The 27,396-nt window shown below is 38.6% G+C and overlaps 1 long non-coding RNA gene across 2 annotated transcripts; it reads left to right on the forward strand.

Moving 5' to 3' along the window:
- Positions 1-9,574: 9,574 nt before the first annotated feature.
- LOC148731224 (uncharacterized) lies at positions 9,575-19,803 on the forward strand. Of its 2 annotated transcripts, none has more exons than XR_016001383.1 (3): positions 9,575-9,711; positions 11,143-12,889; positions 16,887-19,803. It is a non-coding gene; the product is annotated as an uncharacterized LOC148731224 (long non-coding RNA). The 2 variants fall into 2 exon arrangements; XR_016001384.1 differs by having other exon boundaries at positions 9,598-9,711; positions 12,767-12,889.
- Positions 19,804-27,396: the final 7,593 nt, after the last annotated feature.

Genomic DNA, 27,396 nt, shown 5'->3' on the forward strand with positions numbered 1-27,396 from the left:
TTAGATGCCTACTTAGAGGCGCCGTCAGAATTTTCTCATTCTTGAATTCGTGTAGACTATGTTTTATGTAGATTATAATGACATAGCTTAAGTGACCGTGAAAAAGTTAAATCTTAGAGTCGCAGTGATGCGACTGAATGGTTCTATTTTATAATGATTGTCTGCTGGGCATATTCTTGTTTCGTGTGATTTTAGAGAGGTTCTTAGCTGGCTCAAATTACATTGTGCAGCATTTGCTACGCACCTCATGGGTTCACAGTAATAATCGAAGAGATATACCATTTTGTTCTTATCGCCTCCTTGATATCTCAAGTAATGAATTCGGAAACTCGAAGCTTGTCCAGGTTCGCCCTTCTTTAGCAAACGTGCCAACTTCAATCTTTGCTGCAAGTGAAAACATTCTGTTGTGTGCAGACGATGCCCAGAGAGGAATTATACAAGTGACATTACACTACGATGGAGTTGGCATTGATGATACCGGAGTCAGACTCGTGACCTACCCGACTGGCATTTTGAATATCATGTCTATGGAAGTTCTCAAACAAAGAGCTTACTTTGTAGCAGTAGGTCCAGACGGTGGCCTTTACGTTTGCGACCGGCCTTTCAAGCTTTGAAGCTGACCAACTTCTAAAGAACAACTCGGAGTCTTGTAGAGAAATCAAAAGACAGTGAATTTGAAGACGGGATAGCGTTCACTGACTCGGGGGATCGAAATGTAAAGTTCTTCAGTTCTTTTGAGAAAAACGTTAAAACCTTGATGGGCTCTGGTCAGGAAGGAGCAAGTGAAGGAACTGATGAAACGTGTTTTTTTACGCAAGTTCATGGCATCTGTTCTATGGAGAAGACTCTATTTATATCAGATGTGGCTACAGGTTGCAGGGACTCAGTGGTACTGTACTGTGTCGTACTGTGTCGTGCTCAGTCGTGCTGTGTCGTTCTTAGAAGTCTGAGAACTGGAACTGCGTCGTTCTTGGAGGTCTCTAGGACAGTTTTGGTATCGGAGCCTAAAGCATTGAGAAAGCACAATTCTCTCTTCAAGATGCCGTAGAAAAAGTATCACAGGTAAATGACAACATGACAAAACCGTTTCTGAGTTGAAACAATGGCACATGTGAAGTATAAAGGGAACCACAGCAACCAACTGCGCCGAAGGAACTGTGTCTCATAAAACTCAAGTCTCACTTAAATTTCTCGAAGAAGAGAATGCGCCGCCTGCACAACAGCATAGCTTCAATTAACAACGATTATCTTCAAGATTTTGAATTGAGCACATTGCTCCCAACAGTTGTGGAGAATCTACATGCAGTTTCACATTTTAAGCACGAGACCTTCACGGCATTACAGTATTCCCAAGACGTTGGATTTATTACCAAGGAGTCTTTGAAGAGAGTAACGCCTGGGCAGCCAAGTATTTTACTCATCAAAAATTCTACTATCCTGTCTCTCAGACCAGCACGGAGTTTGCAAATGTAAACTTTATGCGACCTCTACCTTCAGTAGAGATCGACCCCGAGATTGAAAGTGCTATGAAAGAATATAGGCCATCTACACGAAGCAACATGATTCCACCGAAGTGGACTTGTTGGCGGGACTAGGTAACCATTTTAACTCGGGAGATCAGTCAGTAAGGTTCAGCAGCGACAAAGGAGCTTTTCATGCCACTTAGGAAGGTGGGAATGTGACAGATATCACATTTGTTGACAACTGTATCGCTGAAGTGGCAGTTGCTGTGGTGGGAACACATGCAGAAGAATATGACACGGACTCGGAAAACGACTTTTCTGACCAAGAGGATGAAGATACTGCCCCAATTACGGTTTCTAGATCTGGACGGCCGGTTCGCGCCTATTTTCTCCTGGATTTCTAAGGCACGCTTTCTCTAATAACCTAGTTGAAAAGTAAACAAGAGATCGTTCCTTGCCCGGCAATCATTTCATTGGAGCCAACCGCGATCGAGGCTTTTTAAAACAAAACATGAATCAAATATGTTGTGCTAGAAGACTTTTCGCAAGTTTGTTTTCTTTCTGGTGATCTTCTTTCTAACACTTTGACCCGTTAAGTTGTTGCAAAGGAATGTTGCACACGGGAAAACAGAAGTTTGTGTTCAGAAGAGTCGTAACTGAATGAAACAATGACTGAAAGTCATTTGAAAGATCTTGTTTCATTCCAGACGGAACTGAGAAAAAGCTGTTCTTTTTGTATCAGTTTTCGACTTGAATTTCAAGTTTACGTTACAAGTGCGCTACATATGCGCCGTATATGTTTGTGTTCAGAAGAGTCGTATCTGACTTAAAAATGACTGAAAGTCATTTGAGAGATCTTATTTCATCGCAGAATTAAGGAAAAGCAGTTCTTATTGTATCAGTTTTCGACTAAATTTCGAGTATAGGCTATATGTGCTTTTCAGCCAAAATTATAGGGTCGGAAAGTAATATCTAACTTGCCAAGTTAATCATCAACAGAAATTTAACTGACAACTGATAAATGGCCGAAATTTTAACAGAAAACTGACATTCCTACCCCCGCCATCCCCCATCCAGACCCTCGATATACATTTAAAGCAAGGTGTTTCTCCTCTTATTTCCTAATAAAGATATGCTTAGGTTCTTATTAACTTTGTGGCACTGCAGTGTGTGCCTGCAATACCTAGCGATATCAACTCCACCAAATTGAATCACATCATTGAAAAATTCTTGTATTCTGATTGGTTAATAAAGTAAGGTACTTAGCGTGGAATTGCGAGTTGAAGACGAGGCTAAGTGATATTGTTTCGCATCTATGTATACACAACAACTATAAGTAATGCTGTTTCCTTTTTTTGTCTCATTTTTATTCAATTATGCGATTCAAGGAAAATTTATTACTTGACTTGTGAATTCCGCGTTAAATTGTACTTGACAACCAATATCGCACTCATTGCTTCGCGGTTCATGCGATATTGGTTTTTGCGTGTAATTAAACGCGGAATTCCCTCATCGAGTAACGAATTTTCCTATAGAATAATGTAATTACATTTCATGCGTGGTCTAATTCATTTCCTAAATGTAATCCATGATGTTTCTTTCGAACAATTTGTTATTAAATTTAACAATAAGACCTTATTAATAGTTTTATCATTGGTCACATCACTTTTACACTACAAAAAGTACTGATAGTGAACCACTCCTAGGACCGAGAAAGACTACAAAAAAAGATGTCATCAACATTGTTGCTGAAAATGTTAACTCTATTTTTCAGTAATCTACCAAAGGGTAGAGCTTAGATTGATCCCTAACAGGGTTCCTATCGCAAAGTACAGAGCTCTCTTTATATAAGGGTTGGAGCTTTGCAAATCAAAATGATTCTTAAAACACCCTCCCTAAATCAGAAACAGCTCCTAACAGACAATTTCATCAAGAGAGGACACCCGATAAATCAAATTAAATCAAGCTTCAAACATGAATTCGATTTTCTAGCAAGTGTGGAAACCAGCGCAACATCAAAAGACATTCCTCCACGAAAAAAATCAAAATAAGATAAGTTGGTCGTTGAATTTTTTACTGTTGGGTTTTGTTCCTTCTGGTGGGGATACTTCGATCAAATCGTTACGAAACAAACTGTTACGGACAAGACATCAGTCATCAGCATCTTTGGCAGAAAATACCAGTAATTGAAGCTAGACATAATTCAAGAGTTAAAGAACAAAGCCCTGTGGTATAACATAAATTTTCCTTTCTTTGAGAAACTGCAAACTTAAAGAGAAGTTTCAACTTTTCTTGCTCTTGAGGGAGGCTCATCTCACTTGCCGGCAGATTTTTTCAGAGAGAAATACACCGGCTGCCAGCTTATTTTGACACCGTTGTGTCAACATGGTTAGATTACCTCTAGTTTGCAGGCAGTTGACGCTATATTTCTTGTAGGGTGTGGCATCTATGATCTATTCAATTACTCTCAAACAACCAACCAATCAATCAATTTATTATGTGGTCATACATAAAAGGAAACGTTCTCACTGTCGAGGACGCTCCCTACATAAAATATAAAATATACATACTACAGTGTGAAATTTAAGACTCAGTCAGAAATGGGTAAAAAAAAATTACAAAATGTTACAATACTTTTTAAGCTTACCACGAAAAATTTTGAAATGCTGTTCGTGCACTATCTCTTTAGGAGGAGCATTCCACTGATTTATAATTCTAACAAAGAATGAGTGTAAAAAACAATTTACTCTTACTAGCTAATGGCTTTCTTGTCCTCTAATATCAATCCCTGCATTATCCAGCAAACAGGTAATGAGAATACCCAAACCTATCAGGTAGAAGTTTTTATCTTCATCTAACACCAAATTCTCTTAACTAATTTACAAGGAAATGTCTGGCTGCTAGAGGGGAGAGTTAGCAATCAGATCTTGCGAGCCAAAGGGTTAACAGGCTAGGCTCTGCCACAAAATTTGCTAAGCATCTAAATCTGCTATTTGTGAGCAGGCAGCAAATATTAGCATTTTCTTTTGAGTCAAACTGCATTCTTTGAACATCCAATTTTGGAATTATTTTTTTCATATATGTTACCACTATTTGGGATGCACTCCCTGATAAAATCAAACAAAATGCAACTCTCATGATCAGTAAATTCATAAGTCGGCTAAAGGGCTCATCTTCGCCTAAGGATTGTTTTTAAACCCGGAAGCTCCATAACCCCAGGTGGGATCCCGCCTAGAATCCCACCAGGACAAACCTGGGATACTACACGGGATTGACAGAGTCCCATCTGGGATTCCACCTAGGAGGTTCCATAATCTCGGGCGGGATCCCACATGGGACTAACAGAATCCCATCCAGGATCCTACCTGGGATCCCACCCGAGACGTTCCATAATCCGGGGCGGGATCCCGGTTAGAATCCCACTGGAACAAACCAGTGATCCCACATGGGATTAAAAGAATCCCACTCGGGATTCCACCCGGGATCCCACCCGGGATCTCGTCTAGGATCCCGCCCGGGATTATTAGGCGGTATCCTGGCCGGTAGAAACCCGAGATCCTACCTCATGTTTTTTTCCTGGGAAGACAATAAAAGATCTTATAAAGTAATTGGTCCTAAATGCTAAATGGTTGGTCTCAACTTTGCACCCATGTTGATATCAGTTTTCTTGTTTGTTCGTTTGTTTTTTTGCTTTGCATCATGATTGTAATACACATTTTCATTTATTTTCAACTGTATATTTTGTAACGTGATCTTGGTATTGGGAATAGTCACAGTGGGTCGAGGCCTTGACCTTGTGAGGAACTTTGTGTCCTGTTGTATTATTTCCTCGTATTTTAATTGTGATAGTCTATTTTTTATTACTTTTATTGAACTACTATACGATTAGGCGCCCTGGACGCCTATTTAATTTTTGGACTCTCAGAGTGGGCGCTTGTTCTTGGTGGGCGCTTATTCGAGGCTGGGCGCTTATTAAATGTTCATCATTTTCAGTAAGTAAAAATAAAACAATAAAAACAGAGATTGTGAGCCATTCAAGAAATACCGTACCGTAATAATCAATACCCGTATTCCTCTTGTGTACTTAATTATTATTATTATTATTTTTAAAGGGGGGCGTGGGAGCTTATTCGAGGTTGGACGCTTAAAAAGTACCTTTTGGGGTTAGGGTGTTGGGGGTGGGCGCTTATTCGAGGCTGGGGGTTTATTAACTTTCTCTACCTTCAAGGTGGGCGCTTATTCGAGGTGGGCGTTTATTCGAGGTTGGGCGCTTAATCGAATAAATACGGTAATGACGTAACAAATTTTACGTTTAGATGTAAATTAATATCAGTGAGTTTTTAATTCTTTAAACAAATTTGGTGTCAAGAAATAATTGTCACCAGCATGGAACAAAGAAAAAACCCGGCTGCAAGATTAAACCGAAGACTTCTGGATTCCGCGCTTAGGTCCTCTGGCTGAGCTTTGAAGGCTCACCGATGGTGGGCTAATAGATAGCAATGCCTTAGTCAGTCTGCTATTTGCACAATTTCAATTCCGGGAAAGCACTGCTTAACGAAAGCGATAAGCTCTTCTGTTAGAGACAGGCCTCCCTCATTCCTCCTCAACAGACCTTGCAGGTTTTCCAGATTACCTTTCCGAAGAGCGTACGAGCTCCAAATATACTCGAAGATTAACCAAAGATTATCTGAAGGTTTTCGAAGTTACCCGAAGATCCCAGAATTTTTCAAGGCCTGTTTTTAATTTAAAAACAACTCCGAAGATTTTCCGAGTGGTGTACGAGCTGTGCATATAGTCCGAAGTTACTTGAGGATCCGGCCTGAGGAACAATCGAACCTCCATGAACATGGTCGAACATATGAGGAATTAAGAAAACGCTGAGGAATCTATTTTTATGTTAGTTACACGGAATTTTTAATGGTGAATTTTGTCTTAGCCAAGTGAAAAGTGCGTGGATATTGGGTAAATTCAAATCAGTTTGTTTCCGGTTGGACAATTAACCACCCCGATATCCTACTCCTTTTTCCTTGTCCGAAGAACAAAGAAAGATCAAAAACGCAGGCCTTGTGAAGACTTGACATGCAGTAAAATACGTTAGTGACGCCATTGTCTAAAAATTGACCGCAAAATTATTTTTTTGAGTTAAACTCTAATTGATAACTTAAATTTTGAATAAGAATATCAGATCTACAGCCACAGCATCACACTTTTGCCCTGACCAGCAAGGTGTCTCAAGTGGCCACAGCAATGGGAGGGCTGGCCAAAATCATCCTTTTGGATATCCAGGGCCGTTACATCAGTCATTTACGACATCTGTGTTTAGCCAAAGTCTGTCGCCGGCGATGTCTTCTACGCAGCAGCATTCGTTTAGCGGTATGCGTCTACTCCAACCATCCGTGCCCCAAGGTTTTTCTTTACCGCCGAAACCCATCATTCCTGAATCTTCTAATCCTTTCTTTTAAATGAAGCTAAAAGGAAACATCTCAAAATATATCGGATGTGAAGGAAGCTTTCAAAAAGACTCTCAACCTGTTGATAGCATGGCAGTCATTGACGTTTAGAGGTGGACTGGTATCCAAATCTGCACTTAGATGGCACAAAAGGTTGGAAGTTAGGAAGAGCACAAAGAGGATACTACCATATTAACACAGCATGTCTGTGCACACGTCGTCCCTGTTTCCATACAGGCCACTTTCAAGGTCTGTTTAGGAGAACTGAGGGAGGCCTGTCTCTAACAGAAGAGCTTATCGCTTTCGTTAAGCAGTGCTTTCCCGGAATTGAAATTGAATAAATAGCAGACTGACTAAGACATTGCTATATTTTCTTTGTTCCCTTTTAATAAATAATCGAGATCGATTTAAGGACGCTGACCATGTTAACCTATAATTTGACGAATGATTTGCTGTTTATTATTTAGTTTCACGGCCGTTAAAAAATAGATAAGTTGATAATTAAAAAAAAAAAAATAAAAAAAATAAAAAAAGTCGATAAAAAACAAATGAAGCCGGGGGTTCGGATGTTCCTCGAGGATCTCCGGGTACCCTCGGATAGTTTTCAAGTAATCATCGGAGTATATTCGGAGCTCGTACACTGCTCGGAAAATCATCGGAGTTGTTTTGAATTAAAAAAACAGACGTTGAAATATTCCGGCGGAATTCCGGATTCCGGCTTCTCCAGACTACCCAAAAAAGTCAGGAGGTTTTTCCGCTCTCACTCTTGTGAGTTTGCTCGAAAGCAAGTTCAAGTAACAGAGAGCATTTCCAGTGCACGTAAAGTTTTTCCCCGATTGAAATTTATGATGTTCGGCGATGAATTCCACAACTGAGTTTTCTTCTGTCAGAGAAGCTCAGATGTATTTTCCAACGCTACAAAAAAAAGTGCTGCCAATTTTTATTTACGTAAGATAAATCCATGATGATGGCGTACGAATCGGGCGGGTTTGGAATGAGTAATAACCACAGTGTCAGTCAGCAGAAGTGCAGAAGGCAACTTACATTGTATCATTTACGAGGCGAAAGAAACTAATTGCTTTCCTTTACGTTCTTCATGGTTGTTGGTTCATTGGAAGGGAAACAATTGCCAAGAGTGAGCTCTGCATAGTCCTGTCCGACATTTTAGCGTATAGCTTAAATGAAAACAAAGAATCACCGGCTCACAGATAAGACTTTGGAAGGTTGAATCATTAATGCTCTACGACATTTGAAGTTATCGGCCTTAAGAATTTTTTCGGTGTTTGTCTTTAAGAATTAAGTGGCGTGACAGAAAAAACAAACAATAATTTTGCTTAGTTCCCAACTTTTGTGATGTCTGAAGGATGAACTTCCATATCATCAAGTTCATTATCAGAAAGATTTTTTCTTCCGAAAGCTTACCTCGATCAGGAGATTTCGGTCAAGAACCTTTGCTTGTTTTAATCGGTGAGTTTATTCAGAGCTGATTTACTCAGTTTTATTTTCCTTAAAAATGCGTGAAATGCGTGACACCGTAACGAACGTCTTTTGAGAACGTTACAACTGTAACCTCCATGTGAAGAATTTTTTCATTTTTCACTACGGATCTGAGATCGGATTACTGATCTAGAATCACGAAGATTATTTGAGAAAAGAATGAAACCAGACCGAAAAAAAGAAAAAAAAAATCTGAGGGCGATGATAAGCAGTTACAAAGGAAAGGAGAGTCCATACCAAAGGAGCAGCATATCTCGATCATTTTCTGGTTGTTATTACAGTAACGACATCTGTGATGACAACTGAAAAAAATACACTCATAAATGAAAAGGAAATTGCTCACAACAAGATCTTTTGAAACATATTTAATTCGAGTAAAACGAAGGGCTGAATAAAATAAGTTATTTTCTATCACTGGAAGGAAGGCAAGAGACGATGTTAAAAAATTTAGCCAAATCTTTGGCTGCTCCGCATCTCACCAGATATTTCAGTTTTGAACGTCAAACTTTAGTTATTGATGATGGATCATCAATTAAAACCGAAACATTTCCTATCTTGTTTTACAGCAGTCGCTAGGCCTCAATATTTATTGCCTTCAGTTTGAACAGTTGGATTTTGATCTAAAGATCTTTACGAAGTTGTAATATTTTATACCTCCTTTTTATCATCTGTATTTTTAAATATTCCGTAATTCAGCCTATGGCTGCAAGGTGTTTATAATAAAGTATCTATCTAAGTATCTATCTATCTATCTAAGATAGTTGTGGGTAAAACCGAGGATTCTTTCTACGAAAGGTAAGCTTTTTGTGTGTAATGACTGACGCTTCACGAAACACTGTGAAATTTTCAGTTTCCAGTGTGTGTTTTCTGCATAGTATCAATCACATACAAATTAAGATCAAGGAATACCTTTGAACATAAACAACTTGTGGATTAAATAATCTAGACGGTAATATATTTGTGACTTGCAATTAGTAGTCTTGTAGCAAAACTTGCGTCGTAAAGATTAAAGTGAATGTAAGAACTTCAAAGAAGTCTCGAGGTTTTTCGGAAAGAAATTATTTTTACCACTGGAGGGAAGGTAAGAAAATATTTTAAGGTATTTACCCACATTCTTTCTGTATTTCGGTTTTGTGTGTCTAACTTTAGTTGTTGATGATAGATGTGAGCGTGAAAAACTGAAACCTTTTTTTAATCTTGTTTTACAGCGGACGTTAGGCCTCAATACTCATTGCCTTTCAACTGTTGGATTTTCATCTAAACACCGATCACTATAAAACTGAGACTTTTGTCTTTCCAAGGTAAGCTATCCGTGTGTAACAGCTGACGTTTTCTAAACTTTCCATTTTCCAGTGGATGTAATTTGCTTACTGTGATATTGATTGCGGACAAAATAAGAAAAACAAGATGCGGTTAAAACGCATCATGCTCTGATATAATGACATCTAAAGCCATTTGTTACATTAACATAAAGATTCTTTTTCTCCCATTGGTGGGGAAACTGACATCGATCAGAGATTTCAGTGAAGATCTTTTGTTTACCTTAATCGGTGAGTTTATTTAGAGCTGATATACTCAGTTTCATTTCCCTTGCATTAGTTACGTGACAGCGTTACGAGCCCCTTAGTGGACAAACAGTAACGTACATGCATGTCACGGAGAGTTTTTCAATTTTTATTTTTCTCGCTAAGGATCTAAAATTTAATTACTGATCTAGGATGATGAAGATAGCTTACGAAAAGACAGACAACCAGTCCAAAAAATTTACCTGAGGGCGATCAGGAGCGAATATGAAGGAAAGGAGAGTCCATACCAAACGAGCAGCATATTTTAATCATGCTATAGTCGTAATTACAGTTATGACATCTGTGATAAAAACTGAAAAAAATACATTCACAAATGAAAGAAAATCTCAAACAGCGCGGCCTAGTCAAACATTTTTAATTCCACTCAGAATCAGAAATACATTCCACCCGTTAAACTGCATACTATCAGCTCCCGTCAAAATGAATTCTTTCCTGCTACATGCTAATCCGACCTCTTCAAAGTCAGTCATTTCATGTTGCGCTTTAGAGCCAACCCCTGAATGAAAAAAATTCAGTTTCGGAAAAACTGAATTCATGTGAAACGGAGAAATAAATACAATTTTTTCATCCGTCACTTGAAGGAAGTTTAGAAAACAACGATGTAAAGGGATTTAGCCAAATTTTTCGTTGCTCCATATCGGCAGATGTATTTCGGTATTGACTGATTGTGATCAGAAAAGCTCAGAAGTATTTTCGAACGCCAGAGAAGTGCTGCCAGTTTTTATTTACATCGGCAGAAGTGCAAAAGGCAACTTACATTGTATCATTTAGGAGGCGAAAGAAGGGAATAATTATTTGTTTTCCTTTACGTTCTCTATGGTTGTCTTCCTTGGAAGGTAACAAATAGATATTGTATCAAGGGTGAGCTGTGCAAAGTTCTGTATTACATCTTAGCGCAAAAATTGGCGGGATACTTGACAGCAGAAAACCACTGGCTTAGAGATCAGATAAGATCTGGGAAGATTAATTCATCAATGTTCTACAACATTTGAAGCTATCGGCCTTAAGAAGTTTTCTGTTTTTTACTTTAAGAGTTTAAATAGCGTGACAAAAATTGATGAAATCCTAACCTTTGCGTTATTTGAAAGGTGAATATCCTTATCATCAAGTACATTATCATAAAGCTTCTTTTTCTCCTATTGCCAGGGAAAGCTGACCTCGATCTGAGGAGATTTGAGTCAAGAACCTTTGTTTACTTTAGTCCGTGGGTGTATTCAGAGCTGATATACTCAGTTTCATTTTCCTTGTGCGTGCTGCGTGACAGCGTTACTGTATGTCACGAAGAGTTTATTATTTTAGTTTATATCGCTAAGGATCTAGGATTGGATTACTGATCTAGGATCACGATGATTCCTTACGAAAAGATAGACAGCCAGATCAAAAATTCATCTTAGGGTGATCAGAAGTGGATCTAAAGGAAAAGAAGAGTCCATACTAAACGAGCACCATATTTCAATCATTTTCTGGTCGTAATTACAGCAACGGCATTTGTGATAAGAACTGGAAAATACCTTATATATGAAAAGAAAATCAGACAGCGTGGTCTTGTCAAACATTTTCAATTCAATTCAGAATCAGAAATTTTTTGGACCCGTTAAATTGCATACTATCAGCTCCCGTCAAAATGTGTTCTTTTCAGTATCATTCTAATCCAACCTCTTCAAAGTGAATCATTGCATACTGTGCTGTAGAGGCAACCCCTAAATGTGTCTTGAATTCTATATTTGGTGTCGCAAAAGAGGAATTCAAGTGAAACAAGGGAATGGATGTTTTTTAATTTTTATATTTCTGGAAGGAAGGTAAGCAAAGGTGTAAAGATATTTAGCCACATTCTTGGTTGGTCCATCTCAGTAGATGTATTTCGGTTTTGTACGTCTAAATTTGGTTGTTCATGACGGATCTGAGCGTGAAAACTGAAACCTATTTTTACCTTGTCACAACGCCATCTTACCAAACAAGCTTGGTCAAGAAAGGATTTATTATATAGCAAAAAGATTTCGCTTTAATGAGATTCAAGAATGACTTGTTGATTTAGAGAGCCGAAAAAGAAAGTCAACTGTGTTTGTAGCACAATAAACTTAAGAGCGTCGTTTATGTTTTCTTTATTTTGACTGTCTTATGGCGGTTTTTGCGAATTTATTGCCAACATTGTCCAAAGTTACGAATTTTGTGAGTCAGCTCGTCTTATTGCCCGAGCGGGCAATATGGGCCCATCTTTCCCGCTTGAGTAGCCAGTCAGAATACAGGATTCCCTTTATATATTTTCCATGGGCGCTGCCAGCCATGTTGTATAACATCTATAAAAAGAGCTGGAAAAGAAGATATATTTGTAAATGAAAATAAAACTGCATGCAACCAGGTCATTTTAAACATTTTTAATTTCGTTCATAATAAGAAATGAATTCAACCTGTTAAATTGCACACTATGAACTCCCGTTAAAATGAATTCTTTTCAGCTACCTTCTGTGCTCCGACCTTAACTCCTCAAAGTCAGCCATCACATGTTTTACTTTCGAGTCAACCCCTGAATGAGTCCTGAATTTGGTGTCGGAAAAATGAAACTCAAATAAAATGAAGGAATGAAGATATATATTTTTCTCTATCACCGGAAGGAAGGTTGGCAAAGATATGGATGTTTCAAAAATCTAGCTAATATTTTCTTGGCTCAATCTCAGTAGATGTATTTCGGTTTTGCATGTCTAACTTTAGTTATTGATGATGGATTTGAACGTGAAAAACTGAAACCTTTTTTTTATCTTGTTTTATACAGCAGACGCTAGACCTTACTACTCATTGTCTTTGAACAGTTGAACAGATTTTCTTCCTCCCATTGCCAGGGAAAACTGAGTTCGATCACGAGATTTGAGTCAAGAGCCTTTGCTTGTTTTAATCGGTGAGTTTATTTAGAGCTGTTATACTCAGTTTCATTTTGCTTGCAATGCGTGAAATGCGTGACACCGTAACAAACCCCCTCAGAAGACATTGCAGCTGTATCCTCCGTGTGAAGAACAGCATCATGCTCTAACATGACGACATTACAAGCCACTGGTTACTCATGTACCCTTTCACTACCAAAATCCTGTTAGCAATTCTTCCTACTGTTTGCCATACAATTCGTATGATGTCAGTTGGGAGAATTTTGCATTGGATCAACTAGTAATCTCCCAATGATATTTTTCTTTATCCTCATCACTTGTCTGCATTAAAGTGTGATGATGCTGTAAGGAGACATTTTTTTCTTGCTCACTCAAAGGAGTTAAAGGATTATGGTGTAAACAAATTATGGTCTGTTAGCTACGTGTCACTAGATATTTCACAGCTTATATGCTGTGTTAATTTACCATCAAGGACGTTGGCAGCATATTTCAAATAGACAGAGGGGAGAGTGTTACTACAGCCGTATCTTGTTAGAATTTATGAGCATACCAAGATGATTTCAAATCCTGAATAGCGGTGGAGCGAGAGACCCCCCTTAGATACAGTCCCCCCACCCCTCCCCCGGGCACCATATGAGAAACTGTTATTGCCAATTTGTGAATGACTTAAAGGGAAATGAAGACTGTCATCAAACGTATTTGGTAAAAACATCAAAAATCGGAACTGACTATAAATCATAATATGGGATCAAGAAGAAAAATACTAGAATATTTTATTTTCAACCTAAACAGGTGTTATGAACAGGACGTTTACCAATTCTTCAAAATCTAGAATGAATTGGAAAAATATGTCTGTCATGATTATAAAAAAAAGTGGAAGGCTTGAACTCCTTTGTTTAACGAGACATCAAAAAATTAAAAATTCAAAGCTAATTACATTTGTTCCAATATTCCCCTTCTTGTTTTAGTATTCTGGATTCTGCTAACAACTCAATTGATTTAAAACTCAAAGAAGCTTTTTATATAAATAAGATCAAATCTGAACTTAACAAACAATTACAACATTACCACACTTTTCTAGCGTTCTAGTTTACACCTTTGATGTTTTGGTGTCACGTTGTAATTAGTACCCGCTTTTGTATTACATCATATTGTAAATAATTTATTCATCTACTTGTATACTATATAATTGTTCACACTCAGTTACTCATTGACTGAAGATGGCATATGCATGCGGGAACATGTCTTTGAAACAAGTTGTATATTTCTTACAAAATCTATCATACTTGCTATTATTGCGATCTCACGGAAAAACTAGAATTATGCTACCGGAAACAGTTTTTTCCCTAAACCATCGAATACATCACTGATTTACGAGGCGAAAGAAGAGGGAAACTGTTTGCTTTTCCTTATAGCCATCATACTTCCTTGTAGCGTCCCCACACTGAGTAGGCCTTTATAGATTTTGCTGGTAAAAGTAGTATATTATGCTAGTAGCATTGCTATGCTAGTAAAAGTAGCATATTATGCTAGTAGCATTGGTTTTTTTTTTTGGCGATCTTATGCTTAAAATAATGCTCTTTTTCCAAATTATACCCCTTTTTTTAAGATTATGCTCTTTGGAAAAATTGCAAATAACTCCAAACAATACATTTTTTTAATTAGAAGCCGTTGGTCTACAAGAAAGAAACGCAAGAAATCCACGATGAAATTAAAATAAACATGTGGCTCATGTTAACATGAACACCAGTACTAGACTATACATGGCCAACAACGTGACCTCCGGTTTCGGTGCACCCCAGACCCGGGCTCAGACCGTTTTAGACGCCGCTCAGTGATTCACAGTGAACTACAAATGCTACTACTTAACTAAAACTTAAAACATCGAATAACGTAACCAAGTGCTTGGGAGTAGAGATGAAAAATGATCAAATTGTAGCATCAAAAATGATCTGATAATCATCAAAATATGCGAATTATGCTAGCATTGCTACTTGGCAGAAATTATGCCAGTTTGCTCAAATTATGCTAAAAATTATGCTAGCATAATCTATAAAGGTCTAACACTGAGCCCTGTAACGTCCTGTCCGACATTTTAGCGTATAACTTGACAGCAGAGAATCACTGGCTTAGAGATTACACTCGGGAAGGTTAAGCAATCAATGTTTAACAACATTTGAAGTTATCGGCCTCATTCATTCATTGGTTGTTTTGCTTTTGGAATTGGGATGACGTGGCAGAAAAATAAACCATAATTTTGATAAATTCCCGACTTCTTAGGGTGAAGTTTCCAATCATTAAGAACATTTAGAAATATTCTTACTCAATGTTTTTTTTCACTGAGGATCTGAAATCGGGTTTCGGAGCAAGGATCACGAGGATTCTTAACGAAAAGAGAGAAAACCACGATTTATCTTTGAGTGGTCAAGAGTGGAATAAGGGAAAAAAAATTACAAAAAGGTTGTGGGACCCCCTCTCTTTTATGCATTTTGTCTGGGTATATTTTTAATAAGATGCATTTTTCAGTAGTATTATATATACTTGCGCACTATCACGGTTTCACTTCATTACAGTTATATCATTTCATTTTTTCTTCGGGAGCATTTGCCGTTTCGAGACTTGTGGTTCGTTAAGCTGTTTCACGGCTGTAAAACGAGCTTGCAAGTTAACTAGCCAGACATTTATGACATCTCGAACACGATTGAAGAGCTCGTTGACTAGTGCACTCCTTCAGCAGCAATATACATGTATTTGAAAGGAAAATTTTGTTGTCAGCGAGTCAAACTTTATAGTGAACCATAGAAGTTCCCTTCGTAAACGTTCTAAAATTATCAACGGTGAAGTCTTTTATTTGAATTAAAGTGCGCTATACCGGAGTTATATCCTTCTTCAATTAAATTGAAACATCGCAGGTGAAGCTGCACATCCAGCGTCTCGAAAGGATTACTTTGGCTAGCTTCCTTTCCACAGTTTCTAATCAAATTAGCTTATGGAAGGCTTTACGGACATTTTGATAAGGAACTCTTTTGTTTTTATATCGACAGCGTAAATTAATTTCAAGAGATATAGCGTGACAAACTAAAAGGATATTGGAAAAAAACGAGACGAAAAAATTTAGGCATGGTTCGGCCGGAATTGGAAGATGTTGAATAGTACAGTTTAAAGAAACTCTTTTGCGATTAAGAAGGAACTAAACAAGTTATATTTTCAATCACTTAGCAATCGGTAATTCGTGGGAAAATAAAAATTCAATCCATTTCAAAATGATTATTTCAGTCAACGAATATGCTCTATTTAATACAGAAATTCGGAAACTCACTCTCTAGTACTGTGAAAATGAAGAATTAAATAATCGATTGATAATTAACACCGAGTCTCTGACAATGGCGAAGCAAACTAAACGTGAAGAATTTCGTAGACGTGAACATGACAGAAAACAAATTTGGCCGTCTCGGATAAAGTTTCGAGCCCATGACCTTCTTCATACCTCTGAGAGCCCCCCGATAGCTATTGATTAGCATGTAATCAGGCCCTCGTCATTAGCGATGCAGCACCAACGTTTTATTTGTACCCATTGACTGAATAATTACAAAAAAATTACAAAACAAAACATAAAAAGAATGGAGGAGGGTATTATGGGTCCATCATATAGCGAGCTAATCAGGTGCCCTGTATGTTAAATTACATTTTCTTTTTCAGATAGTAAACAAAAGCCATACTAATATAACGACGTTTCTTCGCCTGCGAGAGGATTGCAAGGCCTTGAATTGAGCAAATAGGGCAAGCGAGAGGTCTTCAAGAGATCTGACTGACCAACAACTGACCTCTCGCCAATTAAACTCGCTCAAGCCCTCAAACGTTTTAACGGGTATAAAACCGCGCGTACTAAGCGAGCTGAACCATGTATGTTAGAATGACAAATTTAATAACCTTCCCGATCTAGCAACTATCGATCAAAAATGGTTTGAATTACTCGCCTGAGTTGTCATTTCTTTGTTTTTTTCATTTTTGCAGCAGTAACGAAGAGGACCAAGATGGTAGTGGACCCGTTCAGTTACACAGTAGCTAACTTCCTTCTTAACACTTATGTTATGAAGGGAGTTATGCAAAGAATGTTTGATAGTACTACACAGTCAGGCGCAGACTATGGATCGTTCATTGGCCAACAACAGTTAGCTTCTTATCTACATCACAATTACAACCGCGTACAAAGTCATAAACAACTACGCAAGTGAGGCAAAATACCTCAGGGAACTCCTACACCTTTATAGAGACTCTAATGAGACTGTCGAAAAGGGAAGCCTCCATTTTAGACTTGCGAAAATACTTCACATTCAAAATAAGTTAGAGGAGGCCAAAGCATTTTATGGGCTAGCAGTCAACATCATGGAAACGAATGGCGACAAACAAGGAGAGGCTCTGTGTTACGAAAACTTGGGGGCACTATATCATTCTATTGGAGAATATGACAAGTGTAGAAAACATCTTAAGAAAGCACTTGCGCTCAGTATAAAGAATGGCTACAGACAGCTAGAAGCAACAAGCTACGGAAACCTAGGAGCGTTGTTCCAATCACTTGGTAAATATGACAAGGCCCGAGAGCGTCAGGAGAAAGCACTCACTATCACAAAAGAAATCGGCCATAAAGAAGGAGAAGCTGCAAGCTACGGAAAGCTAGGAACATTGTTCCAATCACTTGGTAAATGTGACAAGGCCTGAGAATGTCAGGAGAAAGCACTCACTATCAGAAAAGAAATAGGCGATAAAAAAGGAGAAGCTGCAAGCTACGGAAACCTAGGAACATTGTTCCGATCCCTCGGTAAATATGACAAAGCCCGAGAGTATCAGGAGAAAGCACTCACTATCACAAAAGAAATCGGCGATAAAGAAGGAGAAGCTGCAAGCTACAGAAACCTAGGCACATTGTTCCAATCACTTGGTAAATATGACAAGGCCCGAGAATATCAGGAGAAAGCACTCACTATCACAAAGAAACAGGCGATAAAAAAGGAGAAGCTGGAAGCTACGGAAACCTAGGAACATTGTTCCAATCACTTGGTAGATTTGAATAGGCCCGAGAGTATCAGGAGAAAGCACTAACTATCAGAAAAGAAATCGGCCATAAAGAGGGAGAAGCAGCAAGATACAGACACCTAGGAGCGACATTAACAGACCTTGTTGAATTTGGTGAGGCTGAAAGGTATTTTGAAGATGCACTTAAGAGGAAGTGAGCCTGGACAAAAACGTGTTTAACGGATTAGTACCTGACTTGGATGAGTTTTTCCGAAAAAGTTTCTCCGACCCTTCCAAAGACATCACTCAGACGAAACTTCTCTTGTGCTACAAGATTATCATTGCTCTCGTGGTCCATCTACTGAAGGAGCCCGAGATCATAATCGTCCCTGATCCTTGTATGTACCGCATCGTTCCCTCTTTGACAACTCTCAAGGTTATCCAAGACAGTCCTCCAGACTACCACAGCCAGACTGGGGCGCTGATATTGGGTGACCCTAAGGTTGGCGTTGTATTGAACAAAGATAAACGCAAGGAACCAAGTCTATTGGCATGCGCAGAAAGGGAAGCAGAGATGATTGGAGAACTCCTTGGCGTGACACCTTTGGTTGGAGAGCACGCAACAAAGCAGGCTGTTCTTCAAGCAATAAACTCTGTGAGCTTAATCATTTTGCTGCACATGGCTCTGACGAGCGAGGAGAGATTTTTCTTTCACCCGAGAGTGCAAACAGCTGTTTTCTTCCTCGAGAAGAAAGCTACCTTTTGACAATGAGGGAAATTTCACAAATTCAGCTGCGAGCAAAAATGGTGGTTCTTAACTGTTGTCACAGCGCTCGTGGAGAGATTAAAACCGAAGGAGTTATTGCAATCGCTCGAGCGTTTCTTGGATCCGGTGCTCGCTCAGTGCTAGCAGCACGGTGGGATCTTGAGGACGAAGCCACAGAGCAGTTCATGATCCGCTTCTACGAATATTTGTACCGCGGGAAAAGTGTCAGTAAATCGCTCCACAGGACCCGGAAGTGAATGAGAGGAACGGCTTTGTCAAAGTCACTCAATGGTCTCCGTTTCTACTGATTGGCGACAACGTGACATTTGACTTTAGAAATTGGCCTGTGTCGTCTACACAGCCTAAGAGCCAAGTGTAAAGTGGTACACTTCATCCGAATGCGTTGGATTTACAATGCCGGTAAATGCCAGTTGGTTTTATGTAGTAGGAGGACGCCGTCTGTAAACGATAAGACTGATACCCACAGAAAAACATTTCTAAGAAAAGGAATCATCGACATTTATGTCTAATGATCTAGAAAAGGACAGTTCATAATGAACTTTTAAAGAACCTTCAGTGACCTACTTTTTCGGCGAAAATTGTTAGTTAAGTAATTAAGCGAAGTAGATTTTCGATTTTTTTCGAAAGCGATTGGTCACTGAAGCCAAATTAATTTCAAGTAATTTTTATAATGAAGTTAAAGCAAGAAAATTTCAAATATTTTCCAGTTTTTCAAGCAACTCTCCATTTTTTCTTTTTTGTATATTCCGGAAGGTCTCTTTAGGCTAAGATTACGCGAGCTTCCTAGTAAAAGGACCACTTAGAACCTTAGTACTTAGCGAACTTCAGTGACCTTTTCCGGCGAAAGTTGTTTGGTTAAGTAGTCAAGCGAAGTAGATTTTGTTGAATTTTTTTACGAAAGTGATTGGCTACGGAAGCCAAATCAATTTCAAGTGATTTTGATAATGAAGTCAAACCAAGAAAATTTCAAATATTTTTCCACGTTTTTCAAGCAACTCTAATGTGTGTATATTTCGAAAGGTGTCTTCAGAATAAGATTACTCGAGCTTTCAAGCAAATAATATATAATCACTTGTGTGATGAAAATACATTTACTAGCCATGGGGTGTAGCTATAAAGGTTTTTATTGTGCTCTTTTTTTTATCTTTTTTCTGTAAGGAAATGATTAATAATCTTACAGAAGGTTTCAAAGTGCGCTAAGCACTTCCCATGTTAGGGGATGTTACTAAACTATGGATCAACAGATCGGAATCAGCGAGACTTGTGGAACCAGCGGAACCAAGGGAACCTGCGAAACCATTAATTTTTTCAAGGTAAAAATAATGAGATAAAGCTGAAAATACCTTAACGCTGTTCAAAATTTCGTTTTCGGGTATAAAAAAGATTACGCGCCAAAAGACAACTCAATTGGCAAAACAACCCCGCCTAAAACGATCCGACCAGCCATTTACCACTTCCTTCCCTCGATTTCCCTTGGTAACGAGATAAATTCGGCCTATCCACGAGGGCTAATTTATTACGCGTGAACCTTTTTAAAGTTTCAAAAGTTTTTTTTTTCAGGCTATTCACTTTCCATTAAAGAACTTTGACAAATACACTCAGTTCATGACAGTTTCGATTCTTTCACCGGATCATGCAGGTATAAAGTGGTAAATCATGTTATAGTTGTTATTTGAACAGATGGATGGGCCAAGTTGCCCACTCTGGACTACCCGCTTTGATTCCGCGCAAGGAAAAAAGTGCATTGAGGGGACTCACAAAGTTCGTAACTTTTGAGCAATGTCAGCGATTAAGTCACAAAAAGCAGCAGTCAGAGCAAAGAAAATATAAACGACCCTCGTGGGTTTATTGTGCTACAAACACAGTTGCCCTTCTTTCCCGGCTCTCGAAATGAAGAAGTTATTCTCGATTCTTATAAAGGCGAAAATTTTTCGCTATATAAGAAATCATTTAATTGAAAAAGCTTGTTCGCTCAAAATGCCTTGATACTCCTCTCGTCCTTTCTTTTATTGCGTTTTGATGGACCTCGACTTCGTCTTGGTCCATAAAAACGCAAGGAAAGAACTCGGGCATTATCTGGCCATCTTAACCTCACACTTGGTCAGTAATGCCCATATATTTGGCTCGCTCTCGCTGACTGATTTTCTAATATTTGTTCCGGGGTTACGCTTAGTTTTTTTGTTGTTTTTTTTTTATTGAAATTCACTTCTGGGATAACTGTTTTAAAGCAGTGGGCGCTAAGAGCTTCTCACTAACCGAGGACAAGGGGCGTATTGGAGAATATTGACCTGAGGTCGTAAAGGTAATCAAACTTGTTTCCAGGGTCCCTTTTCTCTCCCTCATGCTGAGCCAAGAGAGGGCCTGGGTGAAGAAGAGAAAAGGAAAAAAGAGAAGAGGAAAACTCTTGAAACGAATCGAATTGGTACTTCATTAGCATATAGAGCAACACTGGAAGCTTTGAAGGGAACGATCATGGTCTCAGTTTGGATTGAGTAGGATAAGGGTGTTTCCACTGAGTGAACCAGCGATAGAATTATGTATTCTTAATATTATTATTTATTTTACTGTCCTGGTAACACGCTAAATTGGACATTATGACAATGATTAATGTCTCTATGAGCTCTTGAAAGTTGGTTTAAATCAATTGATTCTCTACAGTGATTAACATTTTATGGATGATTTGCGGTACCTTACAAAGAAAAATTTGTTTTTGCTAAAGGAAACTTTGCCCATCCGTCAGTGCTCCTAGGCTATTTTTCTTTCATTTGTCTGTTTTGTTTTGATTTTTTGTCTCATATTCCTTTACATCTGAATTCTTTTTCGAACCCATCGCTAATCAATTTATTCTCTGACCACTTTAAATTTGAATTTCACTACTAATTTGGAATGTCGATTTTTTTAGGGGGGGTGGAGAGGAACGAAAATTTATCTAACCGCTGTTTTTCAATCAGTTTACCATAACTTAACCTTATTAACATAACCGCCCCCCGGTTAGCTCAATTGGTGAGAGCGCCGGATTGTGTTGAGCAGGAGGTCGAGGGTTCGAGCCTTGCACGAGATTACTGTGTGGTGGATGTCCTCCCCTCGGGTGGAATGGGTGGGTGTGACAGGGCTCCATTCAAACCAGCCTTAGCTGAACTGGGCTACCCTGTATAAATATTCACAAATACATACATACAATACAAATACATACAATACAATACATACAATTCATAACTCAGTTGGGTCGAAAAACCCTGGAGTGCAAGCTCAATTATCCATCAACGAAAATGCTGTTCACCGAGTGTTTTTGCCTTTTAAAGATCAAAAGTCAGCTGACGCAGTGAAAAGACAATTATCAGATCTAACCAACAAAATCGGTCACACCCTTCATCCCGTGTTCAAGAGTCGCAAAATCTGTGAAGATCTCAGAGTATGTGAGCCTAAACCACCTATAGTTAGCCAACAATGCGTTGTATATAATTATAAATGTGATCTGTGTGATGCAGAGGACGTCGGGTACACCAGCCGGCATATACATCAACGTATTAATGAGCACCGTAATTCGGCCATCGGCAAACATCTAAAGAACGACCATGGCCTACAAACCATCGGCGACCTGACCAAGCATTTCAACGTACTTAAAAAGTGCACCGGGAAACTGGACTGTTTAGTTCATGAAATGCTTTTCATAAAGAAGATGAAGCCCTCTTTGAACAAGCAATCGGATTCCATACGCGCGAAACTATTTATTTAATAGTTTGCATTTATGAACTCAACACGCGCAATTATTTATTTAATTTTTTAAAAAAAAGGTTTTTAACTTTTTACGTTTGTCCCCTTCGTACGGTATAAATTAACTATTCATTTTTATTCTCTTCTCACTTGAGAATGATGACATGGAGTCATCGAAACGTTGTCTGTTTTTCTCGCTAATATTTATTCTTAAATGTCTAACAAATACATACAAAAAAAAAAAAAACTTTCAAGGAAGCGAAATTCGTAACTTCTTGTTTTTTCCTAGAACCGGATGTAGATTTTAAAAGCGTTAAACATGCAATTCAGTTTTCCTAGCAAAGAACATCTAAAACAGAGATGCATGTAGTTAATGTGCATCGGAACAACCTTGTTCCCTCAGAATTCCCGAGGTCGCGTTGTCTTGACTCTCTTCCAAGTTTCGTCCGCCATCTTCCTACGTCAGACAATTGGATACGAATTCGGTTAATTCCAGCAGCGCTTGTCTTCGAGAGAGAGTCTACTGTACTTTAATTTGTCTTATCCCTTTGATGAACACAAAATGACCACCTGGATTGAAGCAAATTGCTTTTACTTTAGTCTTCTCGACTCCCCAGCGAGCAACTTCAATTTTCTGGAACAGTTGTGTCATGGCGATGAGGATTGTTACATTGCAATGGTAAATAAAATCTTTTGAATTTTGCTTAATATCTGGAGTCAGGAGGCGAGCAGCGCATATCAAATCTAATTTCAAGGTGATTCGCGTTAGAACCGTCTCTAACAACTTTTTTCGCAGTTTTTCAAGAAAAGGTAAGTTATTTCTCTTTGGAGCTGAATTAAGAATTGGAACAAAGGAACGGAGCAATTTACACAAATAAGGAATAAACAAACAACATAATTAAATGCACGAGGACCACGTATTTTTTAAACGCAAAAGGGTTGGTCGTTTAAACGAAATCTCCTGACAGTGGAAGAAAGGAGAGATTATAATGCAGCTTTTAGAGCGAATGAAAGGGGGCAATCTCAGAACTTTTTTGTGCAGTCGATACTCATAAGAAAAAATCCTCTGTTATATACAATATATACAGTAACTCATAGAGGTTAGTGATACAGTCACTCATTCAAGCGTTAAAAGTTCACTCCGGTCCTAGTCTTCTCTCGGTCAAAGAAGGGGGTGAAGAATTCAAGTCTAGAACTGATTAACGTTTTCATTTTTCGCTTCTTTGATTGTGACGAGTACACGCGTTACAAAAAGGGTTTGATAAGAAACTGACTGTCGTTGGGCAGTTAATGGTATAAGCACTTTATTTGGAAAAAAAAAGGAGTGAAAGAAAAAGGAATAAAGATAATGCAAAAGAAAATAGTCAAGATGTTCGTAGAAAGTTAGCTTTTTCAAACTCGCTGTGTAAAACCTGTTCTCTGTTTACGCGAGATAGCAGAACACATGACTGTGATGCACAAATTGAAGTGAATTCTTAAATCAGAGATGACATGCGTAGTTTGAAAACATTAGCAAATGTGAACCTTGCGTTCATAAAATGGGGAAAAAGTTTCATGCAAATAATACTTATTATTATATCGCTAGCAGTGAAGGTAGGAAGTGAGACGAGAAACCTGCGTTCCGGTTAGCTCTACGAGCGGGCAAGTTGGGCCCATCTTGCCCGCTTGGGACTGCTCGCTTTGATCCGCGGAAGAGAATAAATTGCTTGAAGTGGACTTACAACGCTATTATTTCTTAGATAATATCGGCGATGGAGACGCAAAAAGCGGCAGAATATATATAGTCAAAACATAGAAAACATAAACGACTCTTGTGGGTTTATTGTCCTACAAACACTGTCGGGTTTCTTTCCTAGCCCTCGAAATAAACAAGTTATTCCTGATTCCTTATGAAACGAGATATTTTTGCATAAATGAACAGTTAATCATTTGTCTCACGATATAAGAGTCTGGCTGAACCAATCGTGGGTTGACCACGACGTTTCGAATGCTATACAGCTAGTCTTCGTTAGGCGTGGAGGTAGAAAGTTTATGTGTCCCTATTTTATTGCCACTTGGTACGGCACTTTTCCGCGAGCCTCGGATTGGAGAAAATTTGAAAGGCTACAGGAAAGAGCTTTGAGGGCGGTATTTAATATCACATCGGATACACATGAAACATTACTTCAAAAAGCCAAAGTGACACCATTATCTAATAGAAGGCTACAAGGTGTACATGACATCATGGATACAGTTAAAGGTGGACTTACACCAGCGTACTTAACAGATATATTCCAATTAAACTGTGAACAAGTAAGAAAAATATATTTTAAGAAACTGTGACTTCAGGCGGGTACGTTATCGCACTGTCACTAATGGAAAGCATTCGATCAGCTATTTAGGGCCATCACTACGGGCAAAGCTAACCAAAAAGGAAAGGATAATCAGAGCGATGATACGAAAGAAAGATTTATCAGCTGAAGTCAATGGATGTGGAACGATTTATTATCTCTGCACAACTTAGAGTATAAATGTCTTAGAATAATGTCATATAGTTTTGATTGTAAAAAGTGTTGTAGCAAGCTTAAGAGATTTGTCAAGATCGAAATAGTAGTTATGAGTGCATCTTTTTTTAGGGATCATACTGGAATGAATTATTATTAATTAATTAATACTTTATCCAATATTTTAATCAGTATTAATTGCTAATCATTTTATCAATATTTTATTATTTAATCTATATTTTTACCAAATTTGCAACATACTGTATGTGTTAGTGTCCCCTATCAGTGCCTTGGCGTTGGAACCAGTAGACACAGAAATAAAGGCTATGTGTGTATGTATGTATTAACCTGGTTAAGTGTATTGAACTTGTATTTTTTTCTATGTTTTACAGAAGCGAAGGCGACTGAGATACATGACGAATACAAAGATTTTTATTTTCTGTGCACTGTTGGCTTTGGGAGCCAGCGCGGCATTTGGGAGACCAGTCGTGACTTCGGACGAAAGAGAGATTATCGTACATTTCTTAACATTGAGGGCGTGTCCATCTATCTCAGGAGAAGAATAAAAGAATTAGCAAGGAGGGGATTCAGAATTGGCTGAATTTGTCCAAAACTGTTTTACTTTGTTTTGCTTTGTTAAAAAAAAAAACTAAACAAACCTCGAAGTGGATGTATTTCAAGGCGCTGTGGAACTTTTGAAAATGCTGATGTCTTTGCTCTTTGCATCGTTGGCCGGGAAATAAGATACCAATAATGCACATGCTCAGTGAATGCACTATTTCTATTGGCGACCCGTGTCCACTTGTTTTCACTTTTATGATCAGTTACCAGAAGAAACGGGGACTCTAGGATCTAGGATCTGGAAGGGAAACTAAAATTCCCTCAGGGTATTGATAAAGAAGGATGGGGGTCTGAAAGGTTGTGTAACAGCTATTTTTACGTCTACTGAGTTAGCATCTATCAGCCGCCAGAAGGAGTTTCTAAAGCTGACCTTTGGAGCGTTTGCCCTTCGCCACTAGAGAATCAGAGCCAAGAGCCAAAGCTCAGAACCTCAGCTTTGAAAAGTCTTTACGGAAGCTGATTTACATGGGCAACTCACTTGGTAATTATAAACTATCGACCGAAGTAGGGGTGGGTACCAGTGGATATTTACAGATCTACAAATGTTTAGGCATCAATTAAACAGTAAGATAATACGACACTTAAAGATGATTATAACTCACTCATTCCTGCAACGAATGTAACATTTTTGGGCGCATATTCTGCGTGAGTTGCTGGAAGATAAGTAGCAAAGGATATTCAAATTAAGTTTGAGTAGCCAGTCAGAGCACATCCTCAATGCCATGCACTGTTTCAGAATATACCAAAACCAGCCTCCCACACCCCCTCCCCGACACAGTACCACATTTTTTTAGAAACTATACAAACTTTTAAATCTCTTCAGGATGGTACATTTGAAACTATTGACACAGTTGGAGATGGTGGTATTTCACCAGTTGAGTTGGCGGAAGGACTTGATATCTCTATACTGATTGCTAACCGATATGTGGTAGCTTTTGACGCGAATCGAGACGAAGAGCTTGATTCTAAGGGTACGACAGAAACTAAAATTCATATACGCTATAAGCAGTCCCTTTTCTCAGTGCGCATTCTTTCTTAAGCACTGCAGGTCCGTAAATATCAAAGAAAATGATGTCTCTGTTTTCTCGTTCTCAGAGCAACTCGGTTGCTCTGGTTTGGCGACCAAAAATAAAAAGGACTGGTAACGAGAATGAGGTCTCGGGTCTGCAATGGATGAAATTTAAGGAGCGCGCGAGTTTTCAGGTGCGCGAGATTATTTCCATGCATCTTATGTCCTTGCACCCACAAAACCATTTGTTTTTGTTCTTACTTTTACGATGCCATTCTCTATTATATCACACAACGGAATGCGCCAGTTAAAATTGTTTCATGGCCTTAAATTCTCCACAAATTGATTTGGCTCAGTAAAATTTCACAGCTTATCAGACCATGGAACTTATTTTGCAGAGTTTTCAAACTTACCACTACATGAACAGTAATGCCATAGTTAAACCTCAATAAATGGGTGCAGTTCACAAGAAAGTGCCAGGAAGCGCCCACAAAAGGATTTACATATTTTTGATTGCATGGTGTAAAACAACAAACTATATTTGGTTGTAATAAATGCAGCTATTTGGGAGATATTGTCTGAGCTTTGATGTTAATGTTTCTAACCCACAGACCCGTTAAACAACAATTAAAATATGGGGCGAGCGTGCTTCCTAATAAAGCTGCGTTCACACCTGCTGTCCGAGCATTAGTGATTGCGAACTTCCCGTTTAACTGGTCGCGAGTTTTGAGATTTTCCAGGGGTTTAATATTCCGCTCCGTCCCGATTGAGATAGACTTCAAGGTGCTTTAAATGAAGATTAGATCTACGAAAGGATACTTGATTTGGAAAGCGATGGTCTTAAACACCTTAAAGCGACGGAAGGAGATCTGGTGAACAGTGTGGTGAATGATACTG

This window comes from Stylophora pistillata, chromosome 5 (assembly GCF_964205215.1).
Source record: "Stylophora pistillata chromosome 5, jaStyPist1.2, whole genome shotgun sequence".
NCBI classification, from domain to species: domain Eukaryota; kingdom Metazoa; phylum Cnidaria; class Anthozoa; order Scleractinia; family Pocilloporidae; genus Stylophora; species Stylophora pistillata.